Here is a 24617-nt window from a genome sequence, read left to right on the forward strand (position 1 = left end):
AGGCGCCCCCGTGATCATTTTTAAAGTACTGCCATGGACACCTTGGTTTTTGTCTCATACCTTCTTGACCTTCTCCGAAATGGTAGATGTGTAATGCCGGAGCTCGAAGGACATTTTAGGATGACTTATGTGCATGGTTTCCCACCTAAAGAGGTGGTGCCCAGGGTGCAACAGCCCCTGGAGAGACCTCAAGGTCTCTCTGCTTTGATCAGAAGTGAATTTTTTTTTTTTTATCCGTTACAAGAAGTTGCTTGAAAAACAAATTTGACTATAAAATTTGAAAATCACTGATCTGGGATGCCTGGGTGGCTCAGTCAGTTCAGCGTCCAACTTCAGCTCAGGTCACGATGTCACAACTTGTGAGTTTGAGCCCTGCGTCGGGCTCTATGGTAACAGCTCAGAGCCTGGAGCCTGCTTCGGATTCTGTGTCTCCCTCTCTCTCTCTATTTCCCTCTCTCAGTGTCTCTCCCTTTCTTTCTACCCCTCCCATGCTCATGCTCTGTCTCTCTCTGTCTCAAAAATAAACATTAAAAAAATTAAAAAAAAAAACCCACCGATCTTACTAATATTGACAGTAGCTATTGGGTACTTAATTTGTTTCAGGCGCTGTGCTAGGCCCTCTCCTTGTCTTGACTGATTTAATGCTTGCATCGAGCTCTGAGGTCTGTACAGGACTGCTCTCCTGTCTTGTAGGCATATACTGTGAGTCACAAATGTAATTTAAAAATTTCTGGTAGCCCCATTAAAAAAAGTGAAAAGAAACAGTATTATACCAATCATAATGATATATTTTATTTAACCAAATATATCTAAAATATAATTTCTACATGTAATCAATATACGTCTCAACAGAATCTTTTCTATTCTCATGTGTATTTCGCACAGCACATCTCAGTTCAGAACAGCCACATTTTAATTTATTTACTTATTTTTAATGTTTATTCCTCTTTGAGGGACAGAGAGAGAGCATGAGCAGGGGAGGGGCAGAGAGAGAGGGAGACACAGAATCTGAAACAGGCTCCAGGCTCTGAGCAGTCAGCACAGAGCCTGACGCGGGGCTTGAACTCACAGACCACGAGATCATGACCTGAGCTGAAGTTAGAAGCTTAGCCGACTGAGCCACCCAGGTGCCCTCAGGACAGCCACATTTGAAGGGAATGCTTAAATACATGTGGCCAGTGGCTACTGCACTGAGCAGAGCAGGGCTAGGAGAGGTTCTGTCACCAGATCACCACAGTAAGTTTAGTTATTGCCTCACAGAAATTCTACTTTCTTAGCAACTGTTACATGTACAAAACAGTGTGATCAGTTCTAGTGTCCATGATATACATCGCATCCCCAGGACATACTTATATTATAACTGGAAGTTTGTACCTTTGACCACCTTCACACATTTCTTCTATCTTTGGCAACCACCGATCTGTTCTCTGTTTTTCTTTCTTTTCTTTTTTTTTTAGGTTTTACGTAGAAGTGAGATCATATGGTTTTTGTCTTTCTCTGTCTGGCTTATTTCACTTAGCACAATGCCCTGGAGTTCCGTTCATGTTGTTGCAAGTGGCATGATTTCCTTCTCTCCTATGGCTGAGTGATATTCCAGTGTGTGTGTGTGTGTGTGTGTGTGTGTGTGTGTGTGTATGCACACACACCACCTCTTCTTTATCCATTCATCTGTCAGTGGACACTAGGTTATTTCATGTCTTGGCTATTGTGAATAATGCTGCAGTGAGGATGGGGGTGACATGTCTAGATCAAATGATAATTCTATTATTAATTTTTTGAGGCCCTCCCCCCCATGCTGTTTTCCACATTGGCTGCACCATTTTGCATTCCCACCAACAGTGCTCAAGTGTTCCCTTTCCTCACATCCTCACCAACATTCGTAATCGCTTATCTTTTTGATGATGGCCAAGCTAACAGGTGTGAGGTGATATCTCATTGTGCTTTTGATTTGCATTTCTCGGGTGATGAGTGATGTTGCACACCTTTCACATACCTGTTGGTCATTTGTTTGTCTTCTTTGGACAAATGGTCAGTTCCTCCATCTGTTTTTTAATCGGATTGTTTTTTTTGGCTACTGAATTTGTATGAGTTCTTTATGTATGTTGGATATTAGTCCCTTTTCAGATATATGATTTGCAAATATTCCTTCCCATTTTGTATGTTGCCTTTTCATTTTGTGGATGGTTTCCTTTGCCATTCAGTGTACTTCTTTTTGTTTAATTAGTTAATTTATTAGTTCAGAGAGAGAGAGAGAGTGTGTGTGCACACAGAAGAGAGGGACAAAGGGATGAAGAGAGAGGACCCCACCACTACAACATGGCAGCAGGAGGCAAATGTCTAGTTTCCCCAGGAGCCTCACTGGAGGCTAGGAAACCCCTGGCCTAATACACTGACTTTTTCATGCTCTCCTTGTTTTTCTTACACAGCAATTCTGCGCACATGGGCTGAGACCAACAAACCCTGGGCTTCTGTGATGACACAGTAAACCCACAACACTGGAGCTTCCCAGAGTTACTGATTGTGTAAAGAACACTTTGGGGGGTGGGAAGGATGTTCTACTTAAGGCAACAGCCTTTGAGTCCATTTTTACCTCTGAAGTCCCGCTGCCCTTACCCGTGTACCTCTGATCAGCAGCGTTTGCTTTACAGCTTAGTCATACCTAACCATTTACTGAGTTCTGACCACATACCTGATTTTATTTCATTCAGTTTTCATGGCAAGTCTGTTTGGTGGATAGTATAACAGAGCTCATTTTATGTATGGCAAATAGAAGCTTAGAAAGGATAAATAGCTAGGGTCACACAACTCTTCAACGGTAAATACTCTTATAAGCTACCTAGCAGGGGTTGAGATGAAAACGAAACGCCAGTGAAACAGCTTCTACACGGCGGAAGCATCATGCAGCAGAGGGACTGCGGGGCTGGGCCCATGCAATATAGAGTAATAGGTGGGGGAAGCTTCTGGTCATTTTGAGGGCTTCAGCACCAAAGTGGGACAGTCAATACCCATTGGTTTGTCATTCACTAATTCATGCATCTAGTCTTTGGGCATCAACTCTTTGAGTTGATCAGGCAATAGGCATATCAAACCGAATGAGGGGTCATCCCCAGCATCAAGAATCTGTATTCTAATCAGGGAAATAGGCACCTCCATAGATATTTAGAACATGCCATGTTAGATTTAATGATGGAGGATCCTATGGTAGGAAACGAGAGGGGACAGTTATCAGGGAAGGCTTCTTGGAGGAGTTGAGACCAGAATTAAGTTTTTAGGGATGAGTTGGATTTAATTAGGTTGTGGAAGAAGGAACAGTGCGGCGGGGGTGGGATAACCCGAAAAATGGCACAGAGGGGAGAGACAAGTTGATGTGTATGTGGAACTAAAAGTGGTGGCCTTGTTGGAAGATCAAGGATGAGCCAGGTGGCAGTGGGAGGCAGGCTGGGAGGGAGGCAGGGCCCAGTCAAGGAGAGCCTTTTGTGCCATTCCCGGACTGTGCGCTATCGGGAATAGGGAGTCATCAAGGCCACTGTCGGGGGAGTGAGGTGGCCAGCTTTATGGTGGCTGTGCTGCTGAGGGTGGATTTGACAGAGTAGAGGCCAGTCAAGGAGAGAGCAGATACGAAGCCCTAGGGAAACATGATAAGGACCTGAAGCAGGGCCGGGGCTAGTGGTGAATGTGAGGAGTGCATGACTTGAGCAAGCTGGAAGTGGTAAAATCAGGGGCACGCGGTGATCTCACAAAGAGCTGAGAGAGGAGAGAGGGGGCAGACCAGAAGTTCTGGGGTGTCCCCAGCTGAGACTGTGGACACAGAAGGAGGAGGTGCTGGTTTCAGGGATGTTGTGACTTCAGTGTGGAGGTGTGGAGTTTGTGTGCGGGGCCCGCGTTGCTTGGTTTCTAGGCGCTCGCTCCCTACTGTGCCCTCGGTGCCGTGCAGCTACTGTTTACCTGTGGGCCTTGGGGATGGCTTCTCACTCTCTGAGCACTAACCTCTGCATACGGGGGTTCTCTGCTGTGGTCTCAGCGGTAAGGATGGGAGACAGCGTAAACTTTTCTCGGAGAGAAGGGTTCTTTGTAGATGGATTGGGATATGAGTGAAAATAGATCCCCCATTGGAAGGAAATATGGACACCATGGCATAACTCTTTTGGGGTCTCCCCCCTTAACCAAGAGGGGGGCCTTAAGCTCCCCTCTTTATCTGGTTGACTCCATTCATCCTTTGCATTCTGGCTCAGGTGTCCCTCTCCCTGGGAAGCCCCTCCTGGACTCCCTGCCTAGAGCGATTTTCCCAAGGGAGCATATTTATAGTGTGTCAACCTATCCTCTGTATCTCAATCCATTTGTAATTTTACTTTGTGACATTAAAAAAAAATGTTTTATTTATTTTTGAGAGAGAGAGTGTGAGAGTGTGAGCGAGGGAGGGGCAGAGACAGAGGGAGACAGAGGATCAAAAGCAGGCTCTGCCCTGAGAATGTAGAGCCTGATTCAAGGGCTCGAACTCATGAACTGTGAGACCATGACCTGAGCCAAAATCAAGAGTCGGACGCTCAACCGACTGAGCCACCCAGGCACCCCTTTACTTTGTGAGATTTTGATGAAGCCTATTAAACTGTAGATTGTAAGCCCTATGAAGGCAGGGGCTATGCCAATGTTTGCTCACCATTGTATCCCCAGTGCCTTCTGACACTTAGTAGGTGCTCTGCCAGCAAGGAAGCTGGGCAGTAGGGGTCTCTGTCAAGGTCCTGGCAGAAAACAGGTGGCACTGTTTAAAAAGGAGCTGAAGCATCTAACGTAGAGACTCTTTACAAGGAGGGAAAGCGTTAAGGGACCAGTCCAGGGACTCATCACAGTGGAGGCTGTTACTATGTGGGCGGGATCGAAATAGGTCCCCCAAGAAGATATTTTGAAGTCCTAACCCCCAGTTTCTGTGAATATGATATTATTTTGAAATAGAGTCTTTGCAGATATAACTAAGTTAAGATAAGGTCAGTTTGGGTGGGCCCTCATCCCATGTGACTGGTATCCTTCGAAGAGGGGACACAGACAGAGACACATGAGGAGAAGACGGCCATGTGATGATGGAGACGGAATGGGAGGGATGCACCTGTAAGCCAAGGAATGCCAAGATTGTGGGCCATGATCCGGAGCTAGAAGGGGCAAGGAAGGATCCTCCCCTACGTGTTTCAGGGGGAGCGTGGCCTTGCCAACACCTTGATGTCAGACTTTCTAGCCTCCAGAACTGGGAGACGATACACTTCTGTTGTTTTCAACCATCCAATATGTGTCGCTTTGTCACAGCAGCCACGCGACTCTCCTACACCCTCCCTCCACCTGGGGGACAAAGGAAGGAAATAAAGAGAGGCCACCTGCCAAGAGCTAGGGCCCAGGTGAAAGAATACAACCACTGCCAACTACGGTCCAGCAGGGAACAGGGGAATACACGCCTTGACCTCTCTCCTCTCCCCCTTTCTAATTTCCCTCTCCTGCTTCCATTAGTCTAACCCATCTGACAGCCAGAGGGCAAGGGAGTGGGGCGATGGGGTCTGTAGGTGTCAGCCTCCTGGGCACATGGCAGAGTGGCCAAGGGGGAGAGTAATGTGAAGGCCGGAAGAATAGATCCCATCCCGTAAGTAAGTAAGATGAATGGGAGCAGGACAGAGGCAGAACTCCAAGATCATTCTCGTTTCTAGTTTGGGAACAGACAGTTTTATGGCACTGCTCTGTTTCTATCATGCAGAGAAAAGAGAGGAGACCTAGGTTTTAAGAGTTGGGACTTTTGTGTCTGGCTTCAAGCCCTGCCCCCTGGCTCAACACCCAGGTTCTGAGTCTTATGAAGCCTCCCTCTCTGCGTGGCCAGCCAGCACCTTTAGGCTGGATTCTATTTTAAGGCTGTAAGTGAGGTAATTTGGTGTGACAACAGAAACACAGCTGTAATTATGAAGGGCCAGCCTCTAAAGCAGAAAAGTCACCGGGCCTGAAGAGTTGCCAACACAAATGACTCAGTAGTACGTGCACGTTTGTGCCAGGCCGGGCCAGGACACCCCCCGGCAGCACAGAGGTCCCCTGCACACAGAGTAAAAGGAACATTCGGGTGATTCAGCTCCTGTGGCGACGTAAGGCCTCCACATCCAGGCGTCGGCAGTTCTACGGGCCCGGGCAGTCATTTGGGGGAGTAAAGGTAAGGCCCACCAATTGATGGGCCAGTTGAACAAAATGGGCCGGATCTCTCCTCAGGTGGACATGCCATCAGGCTCAGGCTGGGCAGCAAAGCCCCGGAAGTCGGGTTTACATGTCACCACAGCATCTGACATGCGATCAGTTCAGCCGCCTGGCTCCCGCATAGACGACGTGACCGCGTGGTCTCCATTGTAAGTGCAGGTGCCGTGTCTGGGGAGGCCAGAGAGTGGAGAGACTGTGTTTTTGTTTGACTTGTCCAGCCTGGGATCTTTGTGTTTCTCAGATTAAAAATAGCCAATTAGGGGGCGCCCGGGTGGCTCGGTCGGTTAAGCGGCCGACTTCGGCTCAGGTCACGATCTCGCGGTCCGTGAGTTCGAGCCCCGCGTCGGGCTCTGTGCTGACAGCTCGGAGCCTGGAGCCTGTTTCAGATTCTGTGTCTCCCTCTCTCTGACCCTCCCCTGTTCATGCTCTGTCTCTCCCTGTCTCAAAAATAAATAAAACGTTAAAAAAAAATAAAAATAATAGCCAATTAGACCCTTTGCTTCTAGCGTGTGTGTGTGTGTGTGTGTGTGTGTGTGTGTGTGTGTATGTGTGTGTGTGAGGGAGGGAGCTAAAACAGGGACATAGCATGCATTCAGATTTCACTGGAACAGATTCTAGGCATTCCTATCCATCCCTTAGGCTTCCTAACTCTATTCGTGATGCTACTAGTCCCTCTCAGAATTGACCCAGTTGTCTTTATATGACAAACAGGTGTCCACCCCTGCAAGCCACTGTGGAGAAAACATCAGTGGTGGCACTGTCCTCTGAGAGGTTCCAACTTTTTTTTTGTTCTTTAGCGAAAGCAACTGCCAAACAGGATCCCCCAAAGCAAGTTACCAGGGAGTCTGAGATAGGCAGATGGGTAGACAGACAGATGGATCGATGGGCCCATCCAATCCAGTGCTCCTGGGGTTGCCTTGCCTGAGGAAGCAGCTGAAGGAGTCTTTGCGGGAGGGGCTCAGATCTTCAGTATGGTTTTCTTCTTCTTCTTCTTTTTTTTCAATTTCATTGAGAAATTATTGACAGACATCCCTGTAAAAATTTAAGGCATACAGCATGATGGTTTGATTTGCACACGTTGGGAAATGATGACCACAGTAGCTTCGGCTAACGTCCATCTTCTCGTAAAGGTAGAATAAAAAGAAAAGAAATTCTCCACGTGAGGAGAACTCTCAGGACCGACTGGTCAGGACACCGCTGTCCTCAGCAGTGTTAGTTGTAGTCCCTACACTGTACGACGTGTCCTTAGGACTTACTTATCTGATAACTGGAATTTTGTATCTTTTGACCGCCTTCCTCCAATTCCGCTCCCCCTGGTATAGTTTTCTTGACTGAGCACAGTCCAGAGGGATCCCTGCTGTGGCTTCCAGAAGGCACTCTGCTTATGGTGACTACATACCCCGGGGAAGTAAAACTCCTCTCCAGCCCTCAGCCCCTCACTGCTGTTGGCACGGCCGGTGAGGGCTAAATACCGTTTGATCCCTCCTCAAGACTTCTCATTTCCTTTGCATTTTGTCCTCCAATGCCCTACCTACATACTAATAAGAACCTGGATATTTTTGGATATTTAAAGGCAAAGGAGCAAGGACCTTAGAAAATATCAGCTGGATTTCTAGTTACTACCAACTAGGGGATGTTGGTTGAGGCATGCTATTTGCACTGCAAACTGTAAAGAAGGGTGTCTCAGTTACACAAAAAAGTATAAGTCACACTTGCTCAAAGAATTATGACCTAGGGGTGCCTGGGTGGCGCAGCTGGTTAAGCGTCTGACTTGCGCTCAGGTCATGATCTCGTGGTTCGTGAGTTCAAGCCCCATATCAGGCTCTGTGGTGACAGCTCAGAGCCCGGAGTCTGCTTCAGATTCTGTGTCTCCCTCTCTCTCTGCCCCTCCCCAGCTTGTGCGCGTGCCCGTGCCCTCTCTCTCTCTCTCTCTCTCCTCTCCAAAATAAATAAACATTAAAAAAAATGAAAAAGAAGAAAAGAATTATGACCTAGAAGGCAAGACATTTAATTAGAAAAAAACTTACAGTCAAGGCAATATCTACGAAGAGCAGTGGGTATTAAATGTGTGACACAGCCCTGCAGTATGTTAATCCACTGGGATGTTGGGAATGTTTGTTACAGGAGTTAGGCCTACCCTGACTAATATTCTGTGTGTGTGTGTGTGTGTGTGTGTGTGTGTGTGTGTTGGGGAAGGTGGGAGTGTCAGAGAGGTGGAGGTGGTTGGGTGATTCCAGAAGGAATTTCTCAGAATGGAAAGTTCACTGGGGTGGGCGTCTTGGCTGTTCTCCGGCTAGGATTCCATAGAAGGCGAAGACATTGCCGAGACTTTATAAAGGAGGAAGTGATTGGCGTCCCTGCAAGTTAAATCCCACCTCTTGCCCTGAATTCTCGCCTTGAAGGGATTTGATGAATGGATGTGAAAATATGCTCCGAAGCTGTCACTTACAGTAAATGGCGGGTCGGCTCTGCTCGGAGCCAGTGGGTGGCTGGGCTGGGAATGGGGAGGAACAGCCAGGGAGGTGTTGGACGTCCGTGATCCCAGCAGGCTTGGGGAAGAGAGGCTAGTTATGCAGGGAATTTCCTGCCTCTGCAACCCCTAATGCCAATAACCACAGCTTAGCAAATTTACCTCCTGGCCGCTTTTGGTAAAACTTCAAAACGGTGCCTCAGAAGCTCTTTCAGGTTTGTCCTTAAAATCCAAATCCAGTCCATGGTGGGTTACTTTCTGAATCAAATTTTGGTAAATAACTGCCAGCTAGTTGATTTTCATCAGCTATCAAGGGGGGAGAAACTTTCCTTTTTCTTTTCCCTCTTAATGCAGAAATGCTGGGGAAAACATTTGTTCCGGAAAGAAGAGAAGGGTGGAGGCTAGGGGAGAAGTTAGAAAAATATCTTGGTTTTCGGATGGCATTGTCAGGGCTAGGGGGCACCAGGGGCTGGGCCGGGGCAGTCAGGTGCTCCTTATACATGGGGTTGTCATTTTAAGAGAAGGCTGAGAGCAGCTTTGGGAAAGGACTGAGAAGGAGTCAAGTAACCGACAAGCCCCACCTGGGCCTGCTGTGTGGATAAATGAGAGCGATGTGCACACGGACCTCTTCCTGCTCAAGGACCCAGGCAACAGTTTCACTCCCTATCTTGGAAAAGCAGAGTGGGGAGCATGTGTGTGGGAGGGTGTGCGTCTTGATTCGAAGGCGCTAGGAAAACAGCAGGACATGAGATCAGCCAGTGCACATAAGGTATTCCTGGAGTATAGGTGGGGTGACCTGAGGAACAAACAGTGTCTGAAGGGGATGCCTAGGAATCTGAGTGGCTTGGGTAGAGGCCATTTTGTTGCAACATCTACACTTGGTTGTCCCCTTCCCTTTACTTGTGACCCTGTGCAGTAGAGATCAGTAGAGAGATGGGACTAATTAGGAAAAGGGAGAGGAGAGGAGAAGTCTGTAAGAAAGGAGAGATCAAGGGCCAAGCTAGGAGGGATGAGAGGAGACCAGGAAGGAATGGGGTGAATTTGCGTCCCCCCAACTGCTCTGCCCATTGTATATCCCGTGTGAGGAGGCTACATGGGTGAAGGGAGGCCATCATTGGTGGAAACCAATGTAATAATAATTTAGTAATAATTTAGACAATTAGGGCTTCCAGTCTTCGTGGTTCAATAACTGTGTGTTGACTAAATCTTAAGGCAAAGTGATTTTTTTGTGTTTTTTAAAATGTGTATCCAAATGACTCTTCTCAGTCTTTTGTATGCATGTCCAGGAGGAGTATAAAAGTCCCTGCCTGTGGCTGAATGGATGCCCGATTTCATGATGGGCTTTGTGCACTGCAGTTAGACCTTCAAGGTGTAATATGGGTGTGTTAGACAAAATAAGAATCAGAAAGAATAAGAAGGAGTGTTAGGAATTCATTCAAGGGTCCGTCTGTTGGAAGTGCTTTGGAGACCTGGTTAGTGGTCCCCCACGGGTGGTAGTCCTTCCTTTCTCAAGGGAGATCAGTCGTTTTCCCACGCAGTGTAGAGAAGTTGGCTGAAGCGGATACATTTATTTACATCTCACGGTGCCCACTGGCCGCCTTCAAGTTGCTCCCAGTGGGAGAACAGGAGAGCATCTTTCCTTTGAGACTAGGAGTCATCTGCTGAAGCGAAATGGGTGTGTTTCTTGTACCACAATAAGATCTCCAGTCTTTGCTGGTGAACCCGTAGGTATAGAGTCGCATCCTTGCGTATGAGGAAACAACCACTTTTGCCCTGCGATTCAGAGGTCACTGTCATAACCCTGTGAAGTAGGTGCTTGGCAGCAGCTTTTAGAGAAGAGGTTGAGTTAGAGGGTTTTGTGGTTGAAAGGACTTTAGGTCATCGAGTACTTCTCTCTCTCTCATCATGCTGTGACCTGTGGAGGGTGACTGTCCTTAAAGTTCATTTGAATAGAGAATTGAAATAGGCACCTGAAGCCATTTACAAAAAAAAAAAAAAAAAAAAAAAAAATCAAATGAACATAATAACCCCAAACTAAAACCAATGCAAGTATCCATTAATAAGAGAGTGGATAGGTGTGCCTGGGCGGCTCAGTCGGCTGAGTGTCCGACTTTGGCTCAGGTCATGATCTCACGGTTCGTGAGTTCGAGCCCCGCGTCGGGCTTGAGGCTGTCAGCACAGAGCCACTTAAGATCCTCTCTCCCCTTCTCTCTCTGCCCCTCCCCTACTCATTCTCTCTCTCTCTCTCTCTCTCTCTGTCTCAAAAACAAATAAAAACCATTAAAAAAATAGGAGTAGATAAACACAATGTGTTATGTTCACACGGTAGACTATTATCCACCAGTAGGAAGGAACAAATTACTGACACATCACGGGTGAGCCTAAAAAGCATTATATTGAACAAAAGAATATGAGGTTGATATGATATATGATGTTGAAGAATAGGCAAAGCTATATATACTATGGCACTAGAAGTATAAAAAAGAGGTTACTTCCTGGAGTGAGGGGGGCTATTGCCTGGAACAGGGCAAGAGATAACTTTCTGGAATGATGGAAATGTTTTATATTTTTATCCAGGGGAAATCTGTGTGTGTGTGTGTGTGTGTGTGTGTGAGAGAGAGAGAGAGAGAGAGAGAGAGAGAGGAATGATTGAGCTGTATACTTAGGGTCTGCACATTTTACCAAATGTAAATTGTACCAGAAAAAAACCAAACCAGACCAAAAAACAAGCCTCAAAACCAAAACCCAAGCAATGAACACATACGGAACGGGAACTATGCAGTTAACCGACTTAGAGACGTGTATTGGTGGTATGTTCATGAAGCAGATCTAATAGTAAGCAACCCTAATAGAAGTCCCGTGCCTAGCATTTTAAGTAACTTGGGCACATCACTTAACGTCTCTGAAGTGTACTTTTTTTCCTATCAAAAGAAAAAGGGGTTCACTTATTCATTCCACGCAGAATCGGCCACGTCAGATGGCACCAGTCTAGCAGTGGAGAGGACACACAGGCTCCAAATACAGACCTTGCTGTTACTCTGCCAGCACAGTGAGCCCAGAAACACAGAAAGAAACAGAGCTGCCAATGCCTGCCCTGCCCTGTCTCCCTTTTCCTGCCTTTCTGCTGCAGCTAGCAGCATACTGAAAAGGCCTTATGTTCAGGCCCAGACGGGAGCTTCTTCTCCTCGTCCAGGGCCTGCTGTCCCTGTGCTCCTGCCCACTGGCCCTGAAGTGGTCTTTCTGTTTGGTGAAGGAGTTTGAAGCCAGAGAGAGAGAGAGAGAGAAGAGAAGAGAGAAAAATAGGAGACAGAGAGAGAAAGAGAGAGAGAGAAGAGAGAGAAAAGAGAGGAGACAGACAGAGAGAAAGAGAGAGGAGAGAAAGAGGAGACAGACAGAGAGAGAGAGAGAGAGTGAGTATCTGAGGGCACTGGACTCACACCCAGCCCCAGTCCCTAAAATATGTGGCCAAGAATCCAAGTGTTACTTCCCCTCAGGGAGACAAATGATAGAGATCCTCCTTGGGGCTGTTCCAAAGAGTATATAGAGATACCAACCCCTCCCCAGCCCAGCCCACTACCCCAGGCCACAGAGCTGGTCCTGAGCAGGGTCCTTTTATCCTTTCATTGCCATGGAGCCTCCAAGAGGGAGAGAAGGGGACCGTAGGCTTTGGGCCGAGGCACCCAAGCAGCATCCGGGTAATTTTCCATCTTGCTTCCTTTACTCACTCATTGCCTCCTGATACAGGGAGGCAGATGAGTTATGTGGCTCTTGTTTGCCGATGGCAAAACAGGCTCGGAAGATGGAGGTGTCCTAACCGGAGGTCCTTGGCAAGAGGTTACACCTGCCTTCCCTGATTGAGCGTCAGGATCAACCCAGGAGACAAGCTTATCTCTTTGACCTGGGTGGAGTAAACAGGCCGTGGCCAAGGCATTCTCCTAACCGGGGCAGGGCTCAGTAGAAGCACAGATATTGGCCCAGTAACACCATAGATCCTTAGACAGGAAGGGACTGGAGACCAGAGACTCCAACTCTATTCCATAGACCAGGAAACTGAAGCCAAGATGGCGAGTAACTTGCTGAGGGACAAAAGCCAGTCAACGACAGAGCCAGGGAAAGAGCACGAGTGGCCGTGTGAACTCAAATTCCCGAGTCAACGTGATGGGAATGATCCCACCAGATTCGCTCAGATACATCCGGGTTTCTTAAGCTCGGCAGGATCCCCGTTTTGGGCTGCAGGGTTCCTCGTCGTGGGGCACTGGCCTGTGCATTGGAGGGTGGTTAGGGGTGTCGCTGGTCTCTGCCCACCAGATGCCGGCAGCGCCTCTCACCCCAGCTGCTACAACCCAGGATGTACCCGCCCCCCCCAACCTCAGACATTGCCAAATGTCCCCGGGGCTACAGAATCGCCCATGGTCGAGCACTTCCGCCACAGAGAGCCCCATCTTTCAGCTCTGCACACAAGGACGCGCTGTGATGCGCTTATTTGCAGATCTGTCTCATGCATGAGTCTGAGAGTTCTCTGAGGTCACAGACAGGGTCCCATTCACCTTTATGTTCTCTGCGTGTGGCATAGGACTTGGCATGGGAGAGATAGGCCGTAAAGGGTTTGAACGATGGAATGAGGCAGCTCACGGGGAGACCCTGAAACATAAACTTTCACTTGCTGGATGTCTAGTATTAGATGAAACGCCAGCCTGGAGGGCAGCCAGAGGATATGACCTTCCTGACCTTCTATCAGAGGGAAGTGGGGGCCTCCTGTTCATCTGCTTTGTCATCTACTGTCCTGGCGGGGGTTTTTTTTTTGCCTTGAGTTCCTTTTCTCATGCTCCAGGCATAATTATGCGGCTTCTTCATTCTTAACGACACAATGGAATAGATACTCTACCAGAGAGGTTTTTCTCACTGGGGATAAAGCCAGCATTCTGGCATGTTAAGCCTTGAGATTCTCATGTTAACAAAAAAGCCCCCAATTGCTGCCATTTAGCAGCCATGAGAGCCTCGGGGGAATATTTGTTATAGAGTCATATAGTTTTGGCACTGGGAAAATCACAAGTAAACTATAAGGAAAAAACCCCTACCACAAAATCCGATCTTCTTGTTTTTCTTAGTCTCAGAAATTTTCATCAGTGTTGGCTTTGGGCAAGTGGGATACTCCTCTGTGTCTGTTTTTCCAAACAATCCAATGCTTGAGAGGGTAGAGTTCTTTTTTGTAGGGGGAAAAAAAGGGCTTTCGGAAGCCTTATATGAAAGTTACAAAATGTAAGTTCCAGTGAATCTTGAAATTCACTGCAACTTTCTCTTTTATGGTTTGCTTTGGGCAGAAAAAAACCCAGCAGAGACGGAGAGAAAATACAAGTATTTGGTTAGATAGGTTCCGCGGGGGAATTAATTTAACAAGAAGATGGACGGACCTTTCCAAGGACTTTACTGGTCAGTCAGTTCAAATGGACAAACGGATTTCAGTGTGATTAGTGAAAGAGAACACAGTTAAAATAGAGCAAAAGGACCATAAAGGGAATAAAGACATGGCAATGAGGGAGGAATGGGTGGTATTGGGTTATATTACTTTATATATAAATACATTAATGTTTATTTATTTTTGAGAGAGAGAGAGAGAGAGAGAGAGAGAGAGCATGAGTGGGGAGGGCCAGAGAGAGAGGCACACACAGAATCCAAAGCATGCTCCAGGCTCTGAGCTGTCAGCACAGAGCCCAATGTGAGGCTTGAACCCACGGACCCTGAGATCATGACCTGAGCGGAAGTTGGTCACCCAACCAACTGAGCCACCCACGGGCCCCATATTGGGTTAATATTACTTTTAAGGGGAATCTTACCAGGCTGCTCTGCATCAGGGACTACATCATAACGCCCTCGTGTCTGGCCCTCACTGTGTTAGAATTCACATGATTGCTTTTGGGGCATCTGGGTGTCTCAGTTGGTTAAGTGTCCGATTTTGGCTTGGGTCATGTTCTCACAGCTCATGGATTCGAGCCCTGCGTTGGACTCTGTGCCGACAGCTCGGAAGCTGGAGCTGGCTTCGGATTCGCTGTCTCCCTCGCTCTCTGCCCCTCCCCCCACTCACACTCTGACTCTCTCTCTCTCAAAAATAAACATTAAAAAAAAAAAAGAATTCACGAGATTGCCTTCAGCCTAAACTTGGGTAGATGGCTATTTCTCAGGGATGATGACCCTTGTTTATTATTAACTGGTTTCTCTTGGAGCAGTGGGAGATCTACCAGGACCAGAAGAGGTCCCACAGAACCAGAAGGCTTGGGGCCCAACTCAGATGAGGACCTCTGAACAGGACCCACGTTTAGGATGGGAGGGTGGAGAAGTGTCACATGTGTCAGGAAAAGTTGGGAGATAGTTTGCCACTGGGGCTTCTGGTAAAGAAGTCACTGGGACAGGAGGTGGACCCCTGGATGGTCTGGGACTGGAGCAGGTCTGGGCAGCACCAGAGGGAGGAAGCCTGGACTTTCTCAGGGGTGGATAGACTTACAGAATTTTGAGCAGGAAAGGCTTTAGGCATCTCAATGAACCTCGCAGTTTTTAGACGGGGCAGATGGAGATTGACATATGCAAGCCAGAGGTCTCCCTCCTAAACTTCACTATCTCTTCTAATATTTATTTATTTTTTTTTGAGAGAGAGAGAGAGAGAGAGAGAGAGAGAGAGAGAGAGGAGGGAGGGAGAGAGGGGTAGAGAGAAAGGGAGACACAGAATCCAAAGCAGGCTCCAGCCTCTTAGCTGTCAGCACACGGCCTGACGTAGAGCTCAAACTCATGGACCCAAGATCATGACCTGAGCCAAAATCAGACGCTTAACTGACTGAGTCACCCAGGTGCCCCGGCTTCACTATCTCTTCTAGGGAAGTGGTCCCTGTTTTATTCTGAGACCATAGAACGTATTCATTAGTTTTTTTAGGTATTCAGCATGACCTCAGGCAAGCGAGTCTGAAGCAGCCAGACATGAAGCATTCCCAGTGAGGTTTATCTCTGACACTGTTCCGTGCCGAACACAGAGCTACATCATTCTACGTGCTTCTGGCGGGGACCCCCATAAATCCTCATCTGCTGCAAAGGAATTCTGTCGCACTTCAGGTGACCAGCCTAGGACCGGGTGGTGGCCAGAGCCATCTGGGGGAGAGGGTACAGGAGACAGGGGTGAGAAGGGAGAGATGATGTGGTTGGTCGCCAGATTTAGCACATCCGAAAAAATGAATGATTTTTTAGTTTAAATATGTTCCCCAATGGGGCGCCTGGGTGGCTCAGTCGGTTAGGCGGCCGACTTCGGCTCAGGTCATGATCTCACGGTCCGTGAGTTCGAGCCCCGCGTCAGGCTCTGTGCTGACAGCTCAGAGCCTGGAGCTTGTTTCGGATTCTGTGTCTCCCTCTTTCTGACCCTCCCCTGTTCATGCTCTGTCTCTCCCTGTCTCAAAAATAAATAAAACGCTAAAAAAAAATTAAAAAAAAATATGTTCCCCAATATTGCACAAGATATATACTAAAAATGTATTCAGTGTTCATCTGAAACTCAGATTTAACTAGGTGTCCTGTGTTTTATCTGGCAATCCTTTCTTGAGGGAGCCTGAATCCTTGTTGATGGTGGTGAGGTTGGGGGTGTGGCTCTGCCCCTATTTCAGATGAAAAGATGGCCGCCCGGGTCCTCCTTTCTCCTTCCTTCTCTCATCTGCCTGGGTTTTGAGAACAGACAGGAAATCCCATTGCCTTGGAGACGTCCAGGCAGCAAAGGAAGGAGAGAGGAGCTCTCTCAGGTCATTGCTACAGCACATTTCTTTCTCTAGTTCCCTTTTGTCTTGCGCCAGCGGGAGGAACAACACACCCTTCAAGGATTTGAGGACAGAAGGAAATGTGGCTAGATAAAGCTAGCACCCACTGTAGCATGTGTCCTGGGGAGATAATGGCTCTGAACCTGCTAAAAGAAATGGCCGGCTTTGTTCTTGAATAATAACCAGCTGGCAGCTTTGTCCTGTCTTCTCGACAGCTGGGTGAAGAGATTCAATTTCAGGGGAAAGCAGTGACGTAGGGCTGACCATCGTGGACAGGGGGTGAGGTGGGTGGTGGGCAATTTACCACACCAGACAACCCCCTATAGGGTGATGCAGCCCCTTGCCACAGAGTATTTCCCCATTGCCTGTCATAATGCCCAAAGTTCTACCGTTAAGTCTTAAGACTAATGACCTTCTCTTTTAAAAATGCACATAAGCCTGGGAAACACAACATATTAAGCCAGTATCCTTTTAGAGTGAATTAGCTCTTTAGAGTGTTTCTAACCCCACGTTTGGCTGAGAGCAGAGTCTTGGGGTTATTGGATCCTAGGGCAGGTAATTCTTGTGAGGGCTAAGTGGCAGAGCGGTTGACCCACCGAGAGAGAATATGAAGAAAGCCCAGAAATTAAAGGGTCCAGGCAGTTTCAGGAGAACAGGGGAAGGCAGGGAGAAGGGGGCTGGAGTGGGGTTAGGTGGGGTGAAGCTACCTGCCTTACCACCGTCTCGGCTGGTGCTCCCATGAGTAGAAGTGTCCCTGGCTTTCCAGACAGATTTGGGTTAAGCATTGCCAAGGTCTGGGCAACTGAATTCCTGTCCTGCTCTGCTGCGTCAGTCAGAACAAGTCAGTTCTGCTCAGTTCTCACGCCTCCTGCCAGATGCCAGGAGGACACATGAGAGCCTGGAGAGGAAGGCTCTGCTTGGCCGCAGCAGGGAGAGAACCCACATCCACCAGCTTGAACCTCACAGGGTCTTTTGGTCTCGTGCAGCAGCAAGTTCGGAGTAGCCAGGATGGGCTGGCTTCGTGCTTGAGCATGCCGTCCGGGATATGGACACTATCCACGGTCCTGCAGCAGAAGAGGGCAAGGGGTAAGGACTTGAAATCAGTGCTAAGTAAGCTGCGATGCCCCGGAAGGAAATCACTAGAACATAGGCTAGCCCTGGCATTTGGGGCCTTTTGTCCATTTGAAGAAAAGTCTACCATGCTGATGTTTTGGTTTCCAGCTCTGTTCACCCTGATGAGTCGTTGAATTTTTTTTAAATGCTTATTTATTTGGGGGGGTGGTGCAGAGAGAGAGAGAGAGAGAGAGAGAGAGAGAATCCTAAGCAGGCTCCACACTCAGCATGGAGCCCAAAGTGGGGCTTGATCCCATGACAGTGACATCATGACCTGAGCCGAAATCAAGAGCCGGATGCCCGACCGACTGAACCACTCAGGTGTCCCAGTGGTTGAATGTTTTCTTTCCCACCAGATACTTGACGCTGTTTAGTCTTCACCCATAGCTTCCCCTCTATTTAGGAGGGTCCCAGCCACACTGAGGGGGCCAGTTCCGTGTGTGGATATCAGTGGATTCTCTGGGCACAGGATGATTTTTCCCAAACCCTTCAGCCAACACCTTTACAAGACAGCAGTGGTCAGAACTCTTGCTTGTGCTACACAAAGAATTCTTATCCACAGCTAGCGCGCTTTCATTTTATTTCAGAAGACTAACGCCCCAGAAGAGGTACGGCGTGTGCCTTGAAGGTCAGAAAGCTCCGACCCGCTGGAGGAACACACGTAATTTTCCATCGAGAATGGCTTGTGCTCTCCTCCTCCCCCCCAGAAGCCCTATCAGTCCCAGAGAGTTCCCTCTGCTCAGGCCTGGCCAGCTGACGGAATAGTTCTAACTCAGATAACAGCAGAATTTGGAGTGTGATAAAGCCAGTTGCAAAACTCCCTCCTCGGATGGATAGACCATCACATAAATGAAGATTAGGGCTTCTAGGGCCAGCGCCTGCACCTGGACTCGAGCCAGCTCTCCTAGAAATGTGTTCTCTAGAATGCGTCCTAAAGAACGTGTAGTGTTTCCCCTCCGTGTGACAAAAGCCGTCTGATTGAGTGACGGTAAGAGCTTTGGGATCAGGTGGCCAGAGTTGAATGGTGCTGTACTTCAGGACTTAGGCTCTCAGAGATTGTTTTCTCCTCTGTGAGGAAGGAATAAAAATCCTGGATTGCCTCTGTCATAGGGAGGCCATGGGTGTGAAAGCATGTTTCCAAAGCTGAGCTTTGGAAGTACAATTCCCTGACTGTGATCACAGTTGTGGATGGAGAGTGTTGATTTCATACTCAAGGGGCAGCCCATTCGGTTGATTCTGCCCCTACTGTCCCGGCCTTAGACAGTGAGTGATCCCTAAAACAGTGCCTCGAACACCGCAGCTGCTAATTAAAGTCAAGGTGACATGAATTAACCTCAATAAACCAATGGCAAATGCTCCTCATCTCTACTTTAGCTCACCCCAGGACTTGGGACGCTGGGGTCCAGCCGGGCTGTTCAAAGGGATTGTCCATTACGGGACATCACACATCGCTGAATGTGCCCACGAGCAGAGGCTGGGCACCGGTAAGGCGGAGTCCCGCTACATAAGCCCCTCCGCATGAAAGGACATGAGAACCCGCTTCCCTGGAAATCCTTCTCGGCTACTAGAAAATCTCTCTTCATTTTCTGACCAAAAAAAAAAAAAAAAAAAAGCTAGTATAAAAAATCATTGGTTATCTCCAAAATGATCAAATAAAGGCAGTTTTCCTGGTAAAACCTGTGGATTCTGGTATCCTGTGTGTTGACGTGGGGGACACAAATGGACAGAAAGAACAATGGCTGATATTTACTGAGTCACCACTATGTTCCAGACACTGCCTGAAACATTTACGCATATTACTGCGTTTAATTCTTACAACAACGCGCTGGGTTGAGTACTCTTACTACACCCACTTTACAGATGGGGAAACAGGTTCAGGGAGATCAAGGAATGTGCCCGTACAGCCGGGAAGTAGCAGGGCTGGGCCTTAGACCCAGAACTGTCTGATTCCAAAGCTCATGCTCTTAACCACCGTGCAATTATTTGACTCTTTGCCTTGTTCTTCTCCTCAATTTGTAACTTGCAATCGATCCAAGTGAAAATGTATCCCTTGTGCCCTCCTGTCTTCTTTCTTCTATTGGGCAGCCCTGGGTTAAATTCCGTAGTCAGGCTCTGCCACACTGGAGGAGACCAGGGTTTGGAGCTGAGCTCCGGCTGGCTCCCTCTCTGGCAATGATTACCGCCCCCCGCCGCACCCCACCCCCCCAACACTAAGGGTGCTGAGATGTCCCTGGCAGTCCTTGTGGTGGGCGGGGGCACAGAGCTGAAAGGGTCAGGGACAGGATGTTCTGCCACCATGGGGCATTCTCTGAAGCTGGGAGGGCTTCTTCCGCACCTTGCCAGCACTGCCCCCCAGCCCCAAACCCAGAGGCCGCCCAGAGCAGAGCTGAAGTCTCTCTTCTCGCTTTCTCCTTCTTTGAAATGGGCATCCTGATGGGATGATGGGGGCAAAGGGATGAGAATGTGCATTTTGCCAACTGTTTAAAAGAAAAAAATGCTCGGAATCGGTCTCATGCCCCCTCATTCTGCAAGCCTTGCAGCAGAACTTCTGGCTGCTACTTCCCATCTTTCTTAAATCAGTGCTAAAGTCACATCCCCAAGTCTTCTTTGAAGATCCAGGCTGGATAAGGGTACCCTCCCTCCATGCATTCCGCTCTCACAGTGCATTATTATTGCAACCGTGCTATTTAGTGCCTCTCTTACCAGTTTGCGTGTTGGTCTCCACCTAGCCTGGAAACTCCGTGAGGGCAGGGCTGCATTTCCTGGCACCTAACAGATACTTACCCATGTTGGTTGATCTGGACCATAAAACTGAACCGAAGGAAAGATCAATATCCATTGCAAAGGTTTTGCCGTTGTTGCTGTACATGTGTATGTGTTCGTTTTTGAATACTCTTTTCACCCCTAAAAGAAGCTTTAGACGTCTTTAGAAGTTTATTGGCCTCACTCAGATCTCTGGGTCATAATTTAGTGTTCCAGGGAATTCTAAGGGAAAAAAAAAATTATTTGCTTCTGCAAACCTTATCGTCCACTGTTCTGATAAAGGATCCCAGCTGTGACAAGGAGATTATTTACTTGAAAGTAACGAGCAAAGCTAATTACTGCAGTAGATTGGGCAGGGACAGAGTGTACCAGAGCAGGCTGTTGGCAAATGTTCCCAACCCTCCAACTAGGCAACGGGGCCAGTGAGCCCACTGGACGTGCCGGTGCCTTTTGGTCTTCGAATCGCCTCCTCAATAGCAAACAGACTCTAAGACTGTGGTTTGGGACTCAGTTGTCTGACAGGAGCCAAGAATGAATTTCTGTGGCTTGTTCTTCTTCTCCCTGGTTCCAATTTTTGAAGAATATGTAATAAAACAATTAAAGTCTGACTTTGTGGAGGAAGTGGGATCCACTCATCACGTCTCCAACTTCGTTCCTCACAACTTGTGCGTGGCTCCTTTCCTCTAGGACAGGAAGCCTGCTTCTTGTCTGTTCCATTCTCTGCCTGGAGTCTGAGCCACGTCCCGCCCAATGCAACTCAAGCTCACCTGCCGGGAAGTCATTGCCACTGACCCCACCTGACGATGCGCATGCCCCTTTTTGGCATTCTGAGCTGTGCTTGTACCAGCCGCCAAATCCCATTCTAATGAACTATGTGGGACATCCAAATTCTTTCCTCTTGGTGGAATTTTGTTAAAATTGGAGCTGAGAGAAGGTAATAGTGCTACAGGGTAAGAATCAAATAGATGGATTAAATTAAATAACATAAAGTGCCTAGTCTAGTGCTTGACATAACCTATATACATTTAATTTTTTTTTAAGATAGAGGGTGAGAAAGAGTGCTCGTGTGCATATGCGCGAGCGAGTGGGGAGGGGCAGAGGGAGAGGGAGAGAGAGAGAGAGAGAATCTTAAGCAGGCTCCACACTCAACGCAGAGCCTGACGTGGGGTTTGATCTCACGACCATGAGATCATGACCTGAGCTGAAAATCAAGAGTCAGATGCCTAACCGACTGAGCCACCCAGGCACCTCCTAGACATTTAATTTTAATACGTGTCTTTAGAGCATATATTGGGAGGGCCAGTCCTGTTCTCTCTACTGAGCACACACACACACACACACACACATACATAAGCACGAGCACACAAACAGTGGTCTCTGCTTTCAGATGGTTGGCCATTTTGAGGAATGATAAGACACATATGTGTGACAGTCTAGAGACAGTCTTCATTCATGTGACGCATAGGCTACAGGGAGAGAGCAGGCATGGAGAGCCGGCAGAGGAGCGCTAGAATTTAAAATGAGGTGAAAACAGCCAAGGGTGAGGCTAATTAGAAAAGGCTTACTGGGGAAGGACGGTCTGAAAGTGTAGGTACGCTTTTGCCAGAAACTATTGGAGAAGGCACCATGGGCATGAGGAGGGGGTGGGGAAGCCCAGAGATGGTTACCATGGCAACAAAGGATGAGTGGACTCAGGGGCAGGGTCCGCAGGAGCCAGGGGTATGATGGCACCCGGGGTTGGATCGTTAGTGAAACTGTCAGGAGCCCCAACAATCATGGCTTCATGAGAGGGGTTGGTAGATGACGGGCATTTCAAAATCTGCATGAGGAAAACATTGGCTTTGCCTGGAATTCTGGAGTGAGGAGCATTACCTAGCTTAAGGTAGAAGCAGGCAGGGAAAGGGTCTCTGTGTTTAAGAGGAATGGGGCTGAGGGGCACTCTGGGAAATGGCAGGTTTGGCCAAGGTGACGGTGGAGGCGAGAGGTGAAAGTGGCCTACAACAAAGGTGATTTAGCATTAGGGACTGAAGCCTCACATTACAAACCATAGACACTGTAGCAGAAAGCTCTAGGGCAAAAAAGAGTGGATACCCCCCGCCTCTTTTTCTCCCCCCATAGAATTAGCAAACACATTCTGTGCTTGGTGCTTCGGGTCCTTAAGGACAAATAAGGAATTGTCATGGATCTATGTTCTTGGAATTTTATTTTTTAACTGACAATAGAGAGATTCTTATCTCATGCAATTGGTCAAAATAAAGGGGAAAAAAAAGTTGTGGAATCAATATAAACATAGGAGCTATACATCTTAAGCATTTTATTTTAACTTAAAATGTAAAATGTACATTCATTCCCTAACGTTTTAATGTCGAGTCTAGGCTTTTTCTCTGACCATAAGCTCCCCATTTTCTTTCTTACATGAGCCACTTTCGTAAGGATCAGTAGCGACCACTGATCATTTGCTACTCCTTCCACTGAGAGGTGGAGTTCAATTTTCCTCTGCTTGAATCTGAGCTTGTCTTAGTGACATGCTGGGATTTCTATGGCTAGACTTGGAACTCCCTGCTGGGCTCCTTAGAATGCTCTTCTGAGAGGCCTGAGCTCCATGAGGCAGATGGGAGCTGCCGGGTAAGAACTTACTACTTGAAGTTCTCCAGGCTTGAAAGGCCATACCTGCGTGCTCCAGAGGATAGTCCCAGCTGGGCTCAGAGTTCCGGGCATCTCCGTGAAGGCACAAGCATGTGAGTGAAGGTGGCTTGGGTTCTCTCTCATTGACATGACCTGAAGCAGAACAATTGCATGGCTGAACCTTGTCTGAATTCCTAGTCCACAAGATAGTGAGGTATTACAAAATGGTGGTTGTTTCAAGCCACTGAGTGTTAGGATAGTTTATTACATAGACACCTGGAATTTTATTGTAAAGAGGCCTGGATGCATGTTCATAGGACTTGGAGAGACCTAGAGATCAGGCAGGCACGTTGGAATTCTGAATACTGCCAGAGTCCTCCAGAAGTTGATCACAAAACGCGGGGTGCCTGGGTGGCTCAGTTGGTTAAGCTTCCGACTTCAGCTCAGGTCATGGTTTCACAGTTTGTGAGTTTGAGCCCCACATCGGGCTCTGTGCTGACAGCCTGGAGCCTGCTTTGGATTCTCTGTCTCCCTCTCTCTCTCCTTGCCCCTTGCCCACTTGCATGCTCTTTCTCTCTCTCAAAAAAAAAAAAAAAAAATTGATCACAAAATGTGATGATCATACAGAAGGTGTTTGAGCCTCCTTACTTTAGCTTTACCTTCCCTGCCCTTGCACGTGAAGGGTCTCCTGTATTTACCTTTCCTAGATAACCTTGCTGGAAAAGTGTCGGCAGGCAGAGTTAGATATATAAATGGTCAGCCCTATCATTTCACCCATGTGACATTGTTGCAAGAATCTGTTCTTCAGTGGTCGGTGTCTGTCTGCCTCCCCAGGGCCCTGGATAGTCTCTGAGGTCAGAGACTACATTTCCTGTTTGTTTGACAGGAAACAGGGGGGCAACGGCCCAGTTTAGAGAGAGCTGGAGCTTTCTACCGCAATGCTAAGGCTCCTATTGATGAACCCTTGGCCAGGTCTGGCCCTTGGGTGTGCAACTGGTGTGGTTGCCCAGAGCCCCACACATAGAGGAGCTCTGTGCTTGGTTTCACGCTCTGCTATTGCCATCTTGAAATTCTTCATTTGTTAGTTTTTGAACGAGGGGCCTGTCAGTTTCACGTTATGCTGGGCCCTGAAAATTACACGATCAGTTGTACCATGATTCATGCCGCGTTCGGTCAAGACCAGGAGCTGTGGCTATTTCATTCGTGTTACCTGCCCTGTCTCACCGAAAACCAGTGGGATGGTGGGATCAGTGAGGAAGGAAACGCCACACAGAAATGTGAATGCCATATTCTTGTTTCCCTTGTTAGAAGATAAACTGAGGCATCTCAAAAACTTTAAGAGTTTATTTGAGCCGAAATCGATCTGAATCGGGCAATGCCAAGTCGTAAGTGGTTAGGAGTGTTCTGCCCACAGAAGCCAGGAGAAGGAGACAGTGAGGAAGGAAGGAAAAAAAAAAAGGAAATTATTTAAAGAGCTGTAGCTTAGAGCCTAGTTGGCTCTTTGTGATTGGTTGTCCTTACTGTTTTGATTTCTTTTTTTTTTTTTTTAATATTTATTTATTTTTGAGACAAAGAGAGACAGAGCATGAACAGGGGAGGGTCAGAGAGAGAGGGAGACACAGAATCTGAAACAGGCTCCAGGC

At 47.8% G+C, this 24617-nt stretch overlaps 1 long non-coding RNA gene across 1 annotated transcript in view; it reads left to right on the forward strand.

Annotated features, from left to right (window-relative positions):
- The window catches only part of LOC125930177 (uncharacterized), a 28764-nt gene that overhangs the window by 1317 nt on the left and 2830 nt on the right, over nt 1-24617 (forward strand). The window lies entirely within an intron of this gene.

This window comes from Panthera uncia, chromosome A2 (assembly GCF_023721935.1).
Source record: "Panthera uncia isolate 11264 chromosome A2, Puncia_PCG_1.0, whole genome shotgun sequence".
NCBI classification, from domain to species: Eukaryota; Metazoa; Chordata; class Mammalia; order Carnivora; family Felidae; genus Panthera; species Panthera uncia.